Genomic DNA, 16,971 nt, shown 5'->3' with positions numbered 1-16,971 from the left:
TAAGTACTGTTGAGCATGGAAAGCCAAAATATCTTAAATCCATATAGTGTGACCGGCAACATTACTGAATCACAAACAAAGTCAGGAATTAAAACAAATAATACTTCCCCAATTTTATGGCTGTGTTATGTCCTTGTTGCCATGGTGAAGTCTTGAGAAAGGCATAAGTCAAAGTTAGTCTTTGGCTCACTTATTAAGGCAGCAAATACCCCTCCTTTTTTCTGCCTACTGCTGAGGACCACAATGGATGATTCTTTTAGTAGCAAGATGGCACCAAGTTTCCATCACCCATTTAGCAAGTTTATAGAATTTATAGTGTCAGGGTGCAGAGGTAAGATTTAGATCTTATAAGCCTTCTTTAGAGAAGAAAAAGATTCAACATCTAGAGGACATGAGTTTCAAGTTTCTTCTATAGCTTTCAGTATCTTTGGCTCAAGGAAGGCAAAGACAAGAGTTCTTCCCCCTGCAGCTGCTAAGAGTATCTATTTGAGTGACAGATAATTTATTTAAGCCATTTGTTTAATGTTCCTCGATGGCACTATAGTTGCATCCAGTGAGCATAACAAAGTGGGCTGGACCCTCCTATCAGTTCCAATAGTGAGTGAGAACCTGGATTTACAGGCAGGAGCAGGGTCACGAATGGAGATACAAGACAGATCCATTTCCCTCACCAGTGCCGCAACCTCCAAACCAGCCATGGCAGGATCATTCCTTGTTTATTCCTGGTGTCCTGAGCTAGGAGTGAAGGGGGGAAATGGAGAAAGGGGAGAATAACTGTTCACTTGGGGTGCTCTAGGATCTTCTTTTGTGTTGCTCAAAATTCACCCTGAACACTGTGTATCCCAATACTTTATTGCTTTGTAACAAACAACCTCAGAACCTAGTGGCTTAAGATAACCCTTTTATTTTTCTAATGATTTTGTGGGTTGGAAAATTTGTCTCTGATCTATCAGGGTGGCTGGGGCTAGATGACCCACTCCCAGGATAGTTTCCTCACTCCCAACCTGACACCCTTCCTGGGCTTGGGTTCCTCACAGCATGGTGGTCTCAAGACCGGTCAACTTTGTATGTGGTGGCTGGCTTGCCCAACAGTGAACTTTCTTAGACAGAGTGTTCCAGATCCCAGACAGTGGCTGCAGGGCTTCTCATGACCAGCCACAGAAGTACAGAGCATCAGTTCTACTCTATTCTATTGATCAAGTGCAGGGGGTGCTCTTAGAACCTGCCTTTCAGTGGACAGGAGAGCAACTTTTAATATAGCAAACACAGTATGTGTGTGAGAAAGGAAATCCTAGAATCTCCTTGTGTATTCAGGGAACCTGTCTGCTATGCTCACATTGCTGTTTGGGTATAAAATTCATCAAGTGGTATAAACTGGTCTGTCATATCCATAGTGTGGAATTTGGAGCTGGGTGATTCCATTTTTTACTGCCTTTCTGTGTCCCCTTACCTCACACACCTAGGGTTCCTGATATGTGAAATAGGAAAAATAGTACAGAACACCGCAGCTTACTACAGGGTAAAGGGAAACCTTGGCAAACAGCACTTTTTAAACTGTTAAAAGCAAAGCACGTAAGTGGGAATGTCTTGTCCTAAAGAGCATATCAGGGGGGTAAAAAAAGAAAGAAAAAAGTGTTCTGGGAAGGGGTAAACCTGAGTTCAAACTCCTGCAACTTCAGATCATTCCTCTGGAATATAAAGGTTGAGATGCTAACTCCAGAAACTGGATGTCAGGACGGAATGCAATCCCACGCATAAAGCCCTGGGCACCAGGCAGCGCTAATTACAAGTACACAGTCTCTTCCTTTGGCAGTCAGAACCTGGGCTTTTTCCGGCACTTAAAACAAGAAATAGTAATTCTGAGGAATGTTCATCGAAGGTGATGATGTTGGCTTCATGCCGAGAAGTGTGCTTAACGCACCGTCCAGATAAAAACTGCCGAATCTCATTTAGATTTACACAGAACAACCTGCGTAAAAGGCACACCAATGACCTCTCTGGAACCCCCTCCTGACCATTCTGATTCCCATGCCTGCTGTCCAAGTGAGAGTGAAGAGACTGTTTGAAGGAAGTTCTGAAGTGAAAACAATCCGGTGACAAGTTCACAGAGGCCTCCCGGGGGTGATGATGACTTCCTGCCGTCTTAATCCTTCATGAGTATAGACTTTGTTGTTTGGGAACCCACACTCAACTTCCACCATGGAGTCTCCAAATCTGTTGTCAATATATTTAGAAACATGAATGTGTTTGGAGGTGATTGGAATACCCGTTAATCTGGGAGAGAAAAATGATTCTTTTCACTTTTCCCCAGACACTGAGGGACATTTTCCAAACCTATAAAGCTTTATCAAGTAGAGCCATTTTTGTTGGAGATCACACCATTATTTTCTGGTCAGGGCAACACTGGCATATGTTTTGATCGAAGATGTCTTTTGGTGACAAGAACGTCACAAAGCTTTAAGGATAGAATGGGAGGGAACACAGAATGAATCCAGGAATGCAAAAGGTACTCTGATTTCCAATGATGTGTTTATAAGCACATTCTTCTTTTCTAAGTAGGGAAGCCTGAACAAAGTTCATTGTTCAGAACTGCATGCAGTGATAAGAAAATAAAAATGAGTTATCTTTGAACGAAACTGATGTCTGATTCACTGTCAGTAAAGCATGTGTCAGACATGATCTAATTGTTTCAGAAACTGATTTACTTCATGTTAATGTTCTTACACACGTCTATGCTCTTGCCTGGCATCTCTAGAGAGCAGCAAATAGCACACAAGAGGTCTGGTTTGGGGTACAGCAGTCTGTTTTTATGGGGTGTAAAGATGACAATAGGTTTGTATGAACATTCAAATTGTGTCTTAGCTTCACGCTGCTGTGGTCAAAGGAGGTCAACCAACCAGAGCCAGCCATGGGCATTTTGTTCATGGTGGGCAGGGCTGTGCTCACCTATTCAAAGGAGTAACTTCATATTGCCCTAACCAACATCTTGTTAGCTGTGGAAGCAACAAGTGGGAATGCCTGGAAGGGATACCCCTTGTTCCCTTGACTTATGTCTCCTCTGAGTGGGACAACTCTGAGAAATGTTCTACAGTTTCCTAGCGGTGCCCTACAGGTTTTCCCACAGCAGAATGCTCTGTCAGCTTCCTCCCTTCCCCATCTCTCCTCCCTGCTCCCTTACACCTCACATTACCCGGATCACCTCTAATAAGTTGCTTGTACCCAAATCCTGTCTCACGGTCAGTTTCTGGGGGATTCCAACCTCAAGACAGAGCTTAATTCATCTCTTTCTACATTTGTTGCTCTTCATCTTTCCCCCCACTATCCATTGTTCTCTATCCTGACTGGTCTTAGTAAATTCAAATTCCATTCAATGAGATGGATGTCCATAATCACTTGATTGCAGGGATGTCAGGATGTAATTTCAGAGAATTCTACTATCTAGTGCTAGAATGTCAGGCAATTTGGAAAAGCATGCTCATGTTCTTCCCTAATGCCCCAGCACTGAGCCAGAGGTGGTGGGTTGCATAAAGGAAGATGCTATTTCATCCTGTCATTGATTTTTTATGGATATTATCTCAGATAATATGTTTCATGCTCCTCATTCTTTATTTTTCAGTTCGTTGTCTGTAGTTATCACTTTGAGCCAACTCTTTCTAGAAATAATATTTCTTCGCAATCAGAAAAATAACACAATAAATAAGAATGCATCCAGACCTCTTGGATTTCCCCTATAGAGTTTCTATCTCTAAACATTTTGGAAATGACTTTCATATTTCTTCTCTTTATAGTTAACCATGACCAAAAGCACACTTCTAACTCTATGTAAGACACTTTTTTCCTTTTCAAGCTTCAGTCATGCAACCCAGTCCTACAAACAAGCTTCAAGATTTATAATCAACTTAGCCTTTGTATCCAATTTCTGGCTTTGTTTATGCTAGCTTAGTCTTCATCAAAATGATGTCCAAATTAATTCTGAAAAATAGGCATTTGCCTTTACCCTCCCAATGACTTCATTCTGCTGTGGATATGTATCTAATGTACTAAAACACACACACACACACACACACACACACACACACACACGAGCTGTGAGGGTTGTTTTTTTTTCTGTAGTGATTCTGTATTTTCCTTTCTAAATAATTATTTTTGGAACTTCATTTTGAAAATACACTTATTCATCATGTTCTAAAAATGCACCCTAATGGGATACCACAATGGCTTTAAACCAATCTCTGGTTGGAAACTTCTCCTTGATAACACACTAGCTCTGACACTGAAGGGAGAAACTGAAAGAGGATGCCGTCAAGAAACCATAAGATTAACCTAAGCCTCTCCACGCCATCCCTCCATTCTTCAGTGCTGTAAGTTTCTGCTCAAGTGGGTCTGTATCCCATGCCTCTCAAAGTCTCCTGCCCTCAAATAAGGAACAGAGGTAGTTAAAATGTGGAAAATTGAGAAAATGCAGAACACATCATTAACTCATATACTCAGGAAGCTGTGGCAATCTTTACTTCTCTTCACATAAGGCCCACTATAAATGAAATATATATTTTAATTATTTCCAGTTTAGATATTCCCAGTGCACAACACAGAACCTCAACTGTTCACTGTAGAATAAAGGAAAATTGGGCGGTAAGAAAGCGAGAAGAAAGTTGCAGCTAATGCAGAACAGTTGCAAGGCATCGTCACATTGCCCTGAGCAAAACTCTTCTTTTTATTTTGTAGAAAAAGCAGTCGATTTCCCCTATGTGCAGCGTCTGTATTCAGATTCTGTTTACTCATGAGCTCTGACAGGTTTACCCAAAGCAGCTTTGCAAACCAGCTGCTCCTTCACAATCTCTGTGGTTATAATTCTTTTAAGTTGCAGGGATAACTGAAAATGTACATGGCTCTCTGGGATGCAAGGAGGCAGCAGGAACTGTTGACATATTTTATTTTTTACATAGCATTTTCAATTACAGAGAATGACATAGCTATGAACTTTCATTGGGTGCCCCCCTCCACTTGACTTTTGTCGGGCAACATAAAGCATGCAAAGTAACTTCAACTCAGCCTCTTTCCAGAAAACTCTGTGGATTGCACAGCAATGTCATTCCTGACTCAGTGAAAACCAAGCCAAAGCCCTTTCAGTGCACTGAGCCTATGGCTTTTCCAGTTAAACCACTGGGAGAGCTCACCCCAGAAATGGAATCTGTAGACATCACAATGGAGTGTGCAATATCACTTTCAAACTCTTTAATATACTTGGCCAACTTTTTCCCTAATCCAGAAAAAAACACCCGAATTTCTTCAAAAAGCTCTTATAACTTGTTGTTTTTCAAGCTTAATAACTCTCTACTCTGAAACTTTATCACAACAATTGCTTATGTTAAAGAGTTTTGACATTGGCTTTAGCAGCTGAGTAGCCGGGGTAAGTTTAAAATTGGTCTTGCTTAAGACAGGTTTAGTACTTCCAAGAACCGAAGAAGGTTTTCCTTTTTTTTTTTTTTTTTAATAGAAGTGTTTATGAGCCCTGCTTTGGCCTGCAGCCAGTACATGATTATTAAATAAACTTATACTAGTATTATACCTAAATATGCACTAGGTGAAAAATATACTAGAAAATTAAACTGTCAGGGAGCAGGGGGGAAAATGGTCACAAAGCATCCCAAAATACTTGGAGAGAAATGATTTTTAAGATTGTGGTTTGATGCTATAACCCCTTCCCCCACAGGAGTGGTGCTTTCTGGCTGCATGAATCCTATCAGGGTTTCCCAAATTCACATTTCCCTTTGTGCATCTGAGTCTTTGCACATGCTGCTCCAGGTGCCCAGGGAGCTCACTGTCTCTTCCCAGCTTGAGAAGTCATCCTTCCAGACCTGCATCAGAAAGCACAGTGTGCCCAACTCTCCCCCAACCCCCCACCCACCCACCCCCACCACCAAGGGCAGGCAGCACCCTCCACAGCTGCTGTAGAGCTGAAGCATTATATTAGACACTCATCCCATGGCTTCCTATGGCTCTATTCCTGTGTCCTTTCCCTAGTGTCCTTAGAAAGAGCTGTCTGCAACTTAATTTCCTTAGTACCCCTAGCCCTCTGCAAAAAGTGCCAGGTTAAGAAGCACTTGTTAAATAAATAAAGATAATGTAGTGGTGGAAGTACATATATATATATTTATGTACTATTTTTATTATGCAAAATTTTTCAAATCAGTTGAAAGAAGAGACTCAGCACACGGCTCTTAATTCACTGTGAGAAGCAGCTCACATTTTTCATTTCTCCACGGAAGACCAATATTTTTCTCAGAAAAAAAGATTACTTCAGAATTAAATATTATAGTATCAAAGTTTTTTTTTTTAAATACGCGTGTTTTATCATCAATTTCCAAGCTCCATTTGATTGTTTTCTGGTACCTTTATAACTTGTCTTACAGCCTTTCTGCTGGAAAAATGTCCATTTGATTGTGTGTGTCTGTGTGTGTATGAAATCATCAGCACTTCCCACATAATTTGTCCTAATACAGACAGGTCAGATTTCCTATAATAATTAAAAATGTGACATATGGAAGCTAATATTCACATCTCTCATTTAAAAAGAAGTCCAGGAAGGAGAGGGAGTAGGAAGAGGAGGAAAGTAGGAGGGGAAAAGGGGGAGATGGAAAGGGAGGAGGAGAAGGAAGGGAAGGGGGAGGGAGGGAACAAAAGGCAGAAATCTCTAACCCCACAAATAACTCTACTAAGCACTAACATTTATTAAGCCCTCGTAAGCCAAGCATTGTTTTAAGTAATTACTGTACATTGTATTATGGGCTCTTCACCCACGCTCCATGTGGCACATCCTACATTGTCCTATCATTACTCACGAGATACTGGAGTCAGTAGTAAACAGTAGTGTGGACTCACACTTGGGCTCCTGGCTCCAGTGTTCCCGCCACTCCCTCCTCCTTTGAAAGAGGCCTTCATAGTTGCTCACTCAACCTCCTTCTCTTCTACTCACCTTCCACCAATTCCACGCGTCCTCTGGACCCATTATTCCAATGAAGCAGCTCTTGAGGTCCGTGGTCACCTCCACGTCACAGGAGAAATTGCTCAGGCCCCATCAGACTGAATCGTCGGCCCAATTCAGTACCACTGACTTCTTTGTCCTACTTCTCTTTAGGTCATGGTCTTGCTGTTTTCCTCCTATTTCTCTGCCAGATCTGTCTTGGACTCACATATTCTTCTCAACCTAGCCATGGAAGAAGTGTGGTCCCAGGGGCTCCTTTTCCTCCTGTGACTCCGTGTTGTCACCTTAGACTTCAAGACTCACGTCATCTCATTTTTGTCCCAGCTTCAATGATCGCCTACATGCCAATGACACATAAATACACAGTCCCAACAGAGATCTCAGGCCTACATCCTGAGTTTCAGAACACATAGGTCTTAATGACTACCTCAGAGGTCTTCTTGGATAGCGTTAAGATACTGAGAACTTGCTCATCAAATTATCTATTGCTGAATCTCTGGGGCCACCAGCAATGCCTGATACATAGCAGGTAATCAGCACATTTTGGTTGAATGAGTTAATAAATAAATGGATGAAACTCCACATGTCTAAAACTAAACTTATAATCTCCTATTCCCCCAAACCTATCCTCTTCCAGTGCCCCTATCTCCCTGAATGCCACCACCTTTGGAAACTCTGTTCTCTTGTCTCATTACAGCACTGACTTCTCTCAACTTTATTTCCTACATATGTTTAAAATCAATCCATTTTCTTCACCTACACAGCCATCTGTCTATGCTACCTCCACTAAACCCATATCCACTCACAACCTTTCCAATCACCTTTCCAAAATGCTGTCAGAGCAGTCTTCTTAAAAGATAAATCTGATCATTTGCCAACACATTTAGAATTCTTCATGAGTTTTCCATTGCTCTTATAACTAGGACTCAGATCATTAACATGAGCAAAGCACCCCAACCTGCCTGACTTTTCTACCTGTCTCCAGATGCTCTTGTTACAGAAAAGGTTTTAATTCCCTGTAGAGGCCAACTTCTTTTGGACTTAGGGTTCTTTACACATAGAATTGCTATAGCCTAAAGCCCTGAGCATCCCCTGCCACCCTACTTCAATGAGTTGATTCCTATTCATTATTCTTTCATTCCATCTTCCTATTAAAGCTGTAAGGAGGGGCGCCTGGGTGGCTCAGTGGGTTATGCCTCTGCCTTTGGCTCGGGTCATGATCCCAGGGTCCTGGGATCGAGCCCCACATCGGGCTCTCTGCTCAGCAGGGAGCCTGCTTCCCCCTCTCTCTCTGCCTGCCTCTCTGCCTACTTGTGATCTCTCTCTCTCACTCTGTTACATAAATAAATAAAATCTTTAAAAAAAAAGCTGTAAGTGATCATATTACATTTATTTGTGTGACAATTTGATGAATATCTCTCTTTCCCATATGACTGTAAATTCCATGAAGGTAGGAAATGTCTTTATTCTGCTTAATTTTATGCTAACATCTTGTTAGAATGCCAGCTCAATAAATTATTATTGTAACTACTGAAGGAATATATTGATGAGAAAGACCAAGACATGGGTTGAAAAGTTGCTGAAGTTTGAGAGATATGGAGAGAATAAAACGATCATACAAACAGAAAAGATTATCTATCTGTAAAGGAAAAAACTTCCAGGTTGAATTCATTAATATCTGGAAACAGTTTATGCCAGAAGATAAATAATGATATATTAAGATTTCAAGAGAAAAAAAAATCAGCCAAAGAAATCTAGTAGATTCCATTATATTATTAACATATAAATGCAACAGAAAGTGTTCCTCAAATATATGAAACAGAATCATAATATTTATCATTGTTCATTTTTGGTGATGTATTTTGTGTCTATACTATGTAAGAGCTGAGAAAAAAGCAGAATGATCAAGGAAACATAAAAATACAAAAAATAAAACAAAGTAACATAAATAAAACTTAACCTGTTTTTTATGATGGTAAATTTAAGAAATAAATCCAACGAAATAAGCAGTTATTCTCAAATTGAATACACAAACCAACCCCATTCTTCAGTGCACAGATGAGTGACATGAAGTACAGGCCACTAAATAATTAGAAAATTTTGCAAATGAAAGGAAAAAAGATCAAAGACCCAAACGTGAAAACTAGTCACAAAACTCTTAGAAGAAAGTGCAGGACTAAAATTTCGTAACATTCAATTTGTCACTGATTTCTTAGATAGGCTACCAAAAGCACAGGCAACAAAAGAAAATATAGAGAAGTTGGATTATATCAAAGTTAAGCTGTGCATTAAAGGACACAAAGAACAGAATGAAGTGTCAACCCATGGAATGGGAAAAATATATACAAATCATATGTATGGTAAGGGGTTAATGTCCGGAATATATAAAGAACTACAACTTAACAATGGTAAACAAACAACCCACTTAAAAAGGGGGCAAAAGACCTGAATAGGCACTTCTCCAAAGAGGACATACAACTGGCCAATAAAGCACAGAAAAAGATGTTCAGCATCACTAATTATTAGGGAAATTCAAATTAAAAACCATAAGATACCATCTCAAATCCATTAAGAAGACTACTATCAGAAAACCCTAATAGAACAAGTATTCATGAAGACATGAAGAAATTGGAATCCTTGTGCATTGTTGGTGGGAATGCAACGTGGTGCAGATACTGAGGAAAACAGTGTAACTATTCCTCAAAAAAATTAAAAATGGAGTTTTTGGAGTATAAATGTAAAAGAATCGAAAGCAAGAACTCATACGAGTTATTTTTTACACACATGCTCATAGCAGCATTATTCAAAATAGTTAAAAGATAGAAACAACCCAAGTGCCTATCAATGGATGAATGAATAAACAAAATGTGGCATATACATACAATGGAATATGATTTACGCTTATGAAGGAAGGAAATCCCAATGCATGCTATAACAAGGAGAAATGTTTGAGGACATTATACTAAGTGAAGTAACGCAGTCACAAAAGGAAAAATACTGTATGATTCCACTAATATGAAGTAACCAGAGTAGTCAAATTCATAGAGAGGGAAAGTAGGATGGTGCTTGCTGGGGAGTGGAGAATGAGAAGTTATTCAGTGGTTACACAGTTTCAGGTTTTGTTTGGTTTTTTGTTTGTTTGTTTGTTTGTTTTCAGAGTTTCAGTTTTACAAGATGAAAAAAGTTCTGGAGATAGATGGCAGTGATGGTTGGATAACAATGTGAATGTACTTAATGTTATATTAAGAGAAAAAAAAGAAGAAGAAAAGATACAACATGTAAACTGGAAATAAAACAAAGCAAAGCAAAGCAAAGGCCAAGAAATAAATATCAGATATATCCAAGGGAAATGATTTAAATTGGAGGGAAAGGGATTCTTTGTAATCCTGATGGTGACAGTCCTCTGCAATGAAGAGAAAACTTGGAAATTTCTATGCACCAAATAACCTGACTTCAAAATATATAAATAAAAGCTGCAGGAATCATGAGGAGAAATGGAAAGTAACAGAACTTTAAACCAAAATTGGAAGCTTAAACATACTTTCCTTAGTTCTTGCCAGATCAAGATATAAAATATAAGAAAGGATAGAAGACCTAGGTTTAAAAATAAATAAATTAAGGTACAGTTTATGTAGCAAGATGTATAATCAATTGTTACTGATTATATGTATTTGTGTAACTTCTGCCGAGGTTAAGAAACATGGTGATATTTTCACCTCCCATAATGTTTCTTTGCGTCCCTTCGCAGTCAATTTCCAAGGTAATTATATTCTGACCTCTATCACCAGAGAATAGTTTTGACTGCCACTCAATTTCATATAAATAGAATTATACAGTATGTAGTCTTGTGTGTATTGCTTCTTTTACTCAAAGTAACATTTTCTAGATCCATCCAGTTTGTTATGTGTGTAAAATGTTCATTTTTATTATTGTATGGTATCAACTATACGAATGTAACAGATTGTTTTGTGCAAAGTTTTCTGTGAACGTACATTTTTTTTTTCATTTCTCTTGGTATATACCTAAGAGCCAAATAGTTGTTCAGGTAAGTGTATATTTGTCCTTGTTAGAAAATGCCAAATAGTTTTTTAAAATGTTTGCTCCATTTTAAACTCCCAAATATCAACCTGTGAGATTTCCAGTTGCTTCACATTGTGTTTTTTTTTAATTTTTAAATTTTTAAATAAACATATAATGTATTTTTATCCCCAGGGGTACAAGTCTGTGAATTGCCAGGTTTACACATTTCACAGCACTCATCATAGCACATACACTTCCCAGTGTCTATATCCCCACCACCCTCTCCCATCCCCCGTCCCCCCATAACCCTCAGTCTGTTTTTAGAGATTGAGTCTTTTATGGTTTGTCTCCCTCCCAATCCCATCTTCTTTCATTTTTTTCTTTTCCTACCCCCCAACCACCCCACATTGCATCTCCACTTCCTCATATCAGGGAGATCATATGATAGTTGTCTTTCTCCTATTGCCTTATTTTGCTAAGCATAATACCCTCTAGTTCCATCCTCGTCATCACAAATGGCAAGATTTCATTTCGTTTGATGGCTGCATAGTATTCCATTGTATGTATGTGTGTGTGTGTGTGTGTATATATATATATATATATATATATATATATATATATATATACCACATCTTCTTTATCCATTTATCTATTGATGGACATCTAGGCTCTTTCCATAGTTTGGCTATTGTGGACATTGCTGCTATAAACATTCAAGTGCACATGCCCCTTCGGAGCACCACGTTTGTATCTTTAGGATATATACCCAGTAGTGCAATCGCTGGTCATAGGGTAGCTCTATTTTCAGTTTTTTGAGGAACCTCCACACTGTTTTCCAGAGTGGTTGCACCAGCTTGCATTCCCACCAACAGTGTAGTAGTATTCCCCTCTCTCTGCATCCTCGCCAGCATCTGTCATTTCTTGACTGGTTAATTTTAGCCATTCTGACTGGTGTGAGGTGGTATCTCTTTGTGGTTTTGATTTGTATTTCCCTGATGCTAAGTGATGTGGAGCATTTTTTCATGTGTCTGTTGGTCATCTGGATGTCTTCTTCACAGAAACGTCTATTCATCTCCTCTGCCCATTTCTTGATTGGATTATTTGTTCTTTGGGTGTTGAATTTGCTAAGCTCTTTATAGATTTTGGATACTAGCCCTTTATCTGATATGTTGTTTGCAAATATCTTCTCCCATTCTGTCAGTTGTCTTTTGGTTTTGTTAACTGTTTCCTTTGCTGTGCAAAAGCTTTTGATCTTGATGAAATCCCAATAGTTCATTTTTGCCCTTGCTTCTGTTGCCTTTGGCGATGTTCCTAGGAAGAAGTTGCTGCGGTTGAGGTCAAAGAGGTTGCTGCCTGTGTTCTCCTCAAGGGTTTTGATGGATTCCTTTCTCACATTGAGGTCTTTCATCCATTTTGAGTCTATTTTTGTGTGTGGTGTAAGGAAATAGTCCAATTTCATTTTTCTGCATGTGGCTGTCCAATTTTCCCAGCACCATTTGTTGAAGAGGCTGTCTTTTTTCCATTGGACATTCCTTCCTGCTTTTTTGAAGATTAGTTGACCATAGAGGTGAGGGTCTATTTCTGGGCTCTCTATTCTGTTCTATTGATCTATGTGTCTGTTTTTGTGCCAGTACCATACTGTCTTGATGATAACAGCTTTGTAATAGAGCTTGAAGTCTGGGATTATGATGCCACCAACTTTGGCTTTCTTTTTCAATATTCCTTTGGCTATTCGAGGTCTTTTCCAGTTCCATATAAATTTTAGGATTATTTGTTCCATTTCTTTGAAAAAAATGGATGGGATTTTGATAGGGATTGCATTAAATGTGTAGATTGCTTTAGGTAGCATAAACATTTTCACAGTATTTATTCTTTCAATCCATGAGCATGGAACATATTTCCATTTCTTTGTGTCTTCCTCAATTTCTTTCATGAGTACTTTATAGTTTTCTGAGTATAGATTCTTTGCCTCTTTGGTTAGGTTTATTCCTAGGTGTCTTATGGTTTTGGGTGCAATTGTAAATGGCATTGACTCCTTAATTTGTCTTTCTTCTGTCATGTTGTTAGTGTAAAGAAATGCAACTGATTTCTGTGCATTGCCTTTATATCCTGACACTTTACTGAATTCCTGTACAAGTTCTAGCAGTTTTGGAGTGGAGCCTTTTGGGTTTTCCACATATAGTATCATATCATCTGCAAAGAGTGATAGTTTGACTTCTTCTTTGCCGATTTGGATGCCTTTAATTTCTTTTTGTTGTCTGATTGCTGAGGCTAGGACTTCTAGTACTATGTTGAATAGCAGTGGTGATCACGGACATCCTTGCCGTGTTCCTGACCTTAGTGGAAAAGCTTTCAGTTTTTCTCCATTGAGAATATTTGCAGTGGGTTTTTCATAGATGGCTTTGATAATATTGAAGTATGTGCCCTCTATCCCTACACTTTGAAGAGTTTTAATCAGGAAGGGATGCTGTACTTTGTCAAATGCTTTTTCAGTATCTATTCAGAGTATCATATGGTTCTTGTTCTTTCTTTTATTAATGTATTGTATCACATTGATGGATTTGTGGATGTTGAACCAACCTTGCAGCCCTGGAAGAAATCCCACTTGGTCGTGGTGAATTATCCTTTTAATGTACTGTTGGATCCTATTGGCCAGTATCTTGGTGAGAATTTTCACATCTGTGTTCATCAAGGATATTGGTCTGTAATTCTCTTTTTTGATGAGATCCGTGTCTGGTTTGGGGATCAAGGTGATGCTGGCCTCATAAAATGAGTTTGGAAGTTTCCCTTCCATTTCTATTTTTTGGAACAGTTTCAGGAGAATAGGAATTAATTCTTCTTTAAATGTTTGGTAGAATTCCCCTGGGAAGCCATCTGGCCCTGGGCTTTTGTTTGTTTGGAGATTTTTGATGACTGCTTCAATCTCCTTACTGGTTATGGGTCTGTTCAGGTTTTCTATTTCTTCCTGGTTCAGTTGTGGTAGTTTATATGTCTCTAGAAATGTATCCATTTCTTCCAGATTGTCGAATTTGTTGGTGTAGGGTTGCTTATAGTATGTTCTTATAATTGTTTGTATTTCTTTGGTGTTGGTTGTGATCTCTCCTCTTTCATTCATGATTTTATTTATTTGCGTCCTTTCTCTTTTCTTTTTGATAAGTCTGGCCAGGGGTTTATCAATCTTATTAATTCTTTCGAAGAACCAGCTGCTAGTTTCGTTGATTTGTTCTATTGGTGTTTTTTTTTTGTTGTTTTGTTTTTTTGTTTGTTTCTATTTCATTGATTTCTGCTCGATCTTTATGATTTCTCTTCTCCTGCTGGGTTTAGGCTTTCTTTGCTGTTCTTTCTCCAGCTCCTTTAGGTGTAGGGTTAGGTCGTGTATTTGAGACCTTTCTTGTTTCTTGAGAAAGGCTTGTACCACTACATATTTTCCTCTCAGGACTGCCTATGCTGTTTCCCACAGATTTTGAACCGTTGTGTTTTCATTATCATTTGTTTCCATGAATTTTTTCAATTCTTTTTTAATTTCCTGGTTCACCCATTCATTCTTTAGAATGATGCTGCTTAGTCTCCATGTATTTGGGTTCTTTGAAAATTTCCTCTTGTGATTGAGTTCTAACTTCAGAGCATTGTGGTCTGAAAATATGCAGGGAATGATCCCAATCTTTTGATGCCATTTGAGACCTGATTTACGACCCAGGATGTGGTCTATTCTGGAGAATGTTCCATGTGCACTAGAGAAGAATGTGTATTCTGTTATTTTGGGATGGAATGTTGTGAATATATCTGTGATGTCCATCTGGTCCAGTGTGTCATTTAAGGCCTTTATTTCCTTGTTGACCTTTTGCTTAGATGATCTGTCCATTTCAGTGAGGGGAGCGTTAAAGTCCCCTGCTATTATTGTATTATTGTCAATGTATTTCTTTGATTTTGTTATTAATTGGTTTATATAGTTGGCTGCTCCCATGTTAGGGGCCTAGATATTTAAAATTGTTAGGTCTTCTTGTTGGACAGACCCTTTGAGTATGATATAGTGTCCTTCCTCATCTCTTATTATAGCCTTGGGCTTAAAATCTAATTGATCTGATATAAGGATTGCCACCCCAGCTTTCTTCTGATGTCCATTAGCATGGTACAATGTTTGCCACCCCCTCACTTTAAATCTGGAGGTGTCTTTGGGTCTAAAATGAGTTTCTTGTAGGCAGCATATTGATGGGTTTTGTTTTTTTTATCCATTCTGATACCCTGTGTCTTTTGATTGGGGCATTTAGCCCATTAACATTCAGGATAACTATCGAGAGATATGAATTTAGTGCCATTGTATTGCCTGTAAGGTGACTGTTACTGCATATTGTCTCTGTTCCTTTCTGATCTACTACTTTTAGGGTCTCTCTTTGCTTAGAGGACCCCTTTCAATATTTCCTGTAGAGCTGGTTTGGTGTTTGCAAATTCTTTCAGTTTTTGTTTGTCCTGGAAGCTCCTTATCTCTCCTTCTATTTTCAATAATAGCCTAGCTGGATATAGTATTCTTGGCTGCATGTTTTTCTTGTTTAGTGCTCTGAATATATCATGCCAGTTCTTTCTGGCCTGCTGGATCTCTGTGGATAAGTCCGCTGCCAATCTAATGTTTTTACCCTTGTATGTTACAGACTTCTTTTCCCGGGCTGCTTTCAGGATTTTCTCTTTGTCGCTAAGACTTGTAAATTTTACTATCAGGTGACGGGGTGTGGACCTACTTTTATTGATTTTGAGGGGCATTCTTTACATCTCCTGGATTTTGATGTTTGTTCCCTTTACCATATTAGGGAAATTCTCTCCAATAATTCTCTCCAATATACCTTCTGTCCCCCTCTCTCTTTCTTCTTCTTCTGGAATCCCAATTATTCTAATGTTGTGTCGTCTTATGGTGTCACCTATCTCTCGAATTCTCTCCTCATGGTCTAATATTTGTTTGTCTCTCTTTTGCTCAGCTTCTTTATTCTCTGTCATTTGGTCTTCTATATCAGTAATTCTTCCTTCTGCCTCATTTATCCTAGCAGTAAGAGCTTCCATTTTTGATTGCACCTCATTAATAGCTTTTTTTATTTCAACTTGGTTAGATTTTAGTTCTTTTATTTCTCCAGAAAGGGCTTTTATCTGTCTGGAGAGGGTTTCTCTAATATTTTCCATACCTTTTTCAAGCCTGGCTAGAACGTTGAGAATCGTCATTCTGAACTCTAGATCTCTCATATTACCAATGTCCGTATTGATTAGGTCCCTAGCCTTTGGTACTGCCTCTTGTTCTTTTTTTTTGTGCTGAGTTTTTCCGCCTTGTCATTTTGTCCAGATAAGATTTGCTTACTCCTCCTCTGGAATTCCACTGTTCTCCTTGGTGAGTGAAGTTGGTCTCGGCTGGGTTTCTTGTTGATCTTCTGGGGGAGGGGCCTGTTGTAGTGATTCTCAAGTGTCTTTGCCGGAGGCGGAATTGCCCCGCCCTTATCAGGGGCCAGGCTAAGTAATCCACTCGGGTTTGCTTTTGGGAGCTTTTGTTCCCTGAATGCTTTCCATAGAGTTCTGGAGGATGGGAATGAAAATGGCGGCCTCCCAATCTCTGGCCCAGAGGAGCCGATAGCTCAGGGTCCCACTCCTCAGTGTGCCCTCAAAGAATAGTGCTCAATCGCTCCCGTCTCCCTGTCCTCTGTTCGCACTGGAGAAAAGCATTCAATTGCTCACGCTTGGAGAAAAGCACTCAGTCGCTTCTGCCTCCCTGGCCTCTGGTCACACTTGGAGAAAAGTGCTCAATCGATTGTGCTTGGAGAAAAGCACTCAGTCGCTTCTGTCTCCCTGGCCTCCAGCCATGTGCTTGGAGAAAAGTGCTCAGTCACTCTGTCTCCCTGGCTCTGGCCATGCTCTGAGCTCACCCAGCCTGTGCCTGGTTCAAGATAACCCCTATCTGAGAGCTCACTCCTCGGCTCTGTCACTGTAGCTGA

This window comes from Martes martes, assembly GCF_963455335.1.
Source record: "Martes martes genome assembly, chromosome: 9".
Classification (NCBI taxonomy): domain Eukaryota; kingdom Metazoa; phylum Chordata; class Mammalia; order Carnivora; family Mustelidae; genus Martes; species Martes martes.
The sequence above is the reverse complement of the archived record's forward strand: the minus strand, read 5'-3'. Positions refer to the sequence as shown.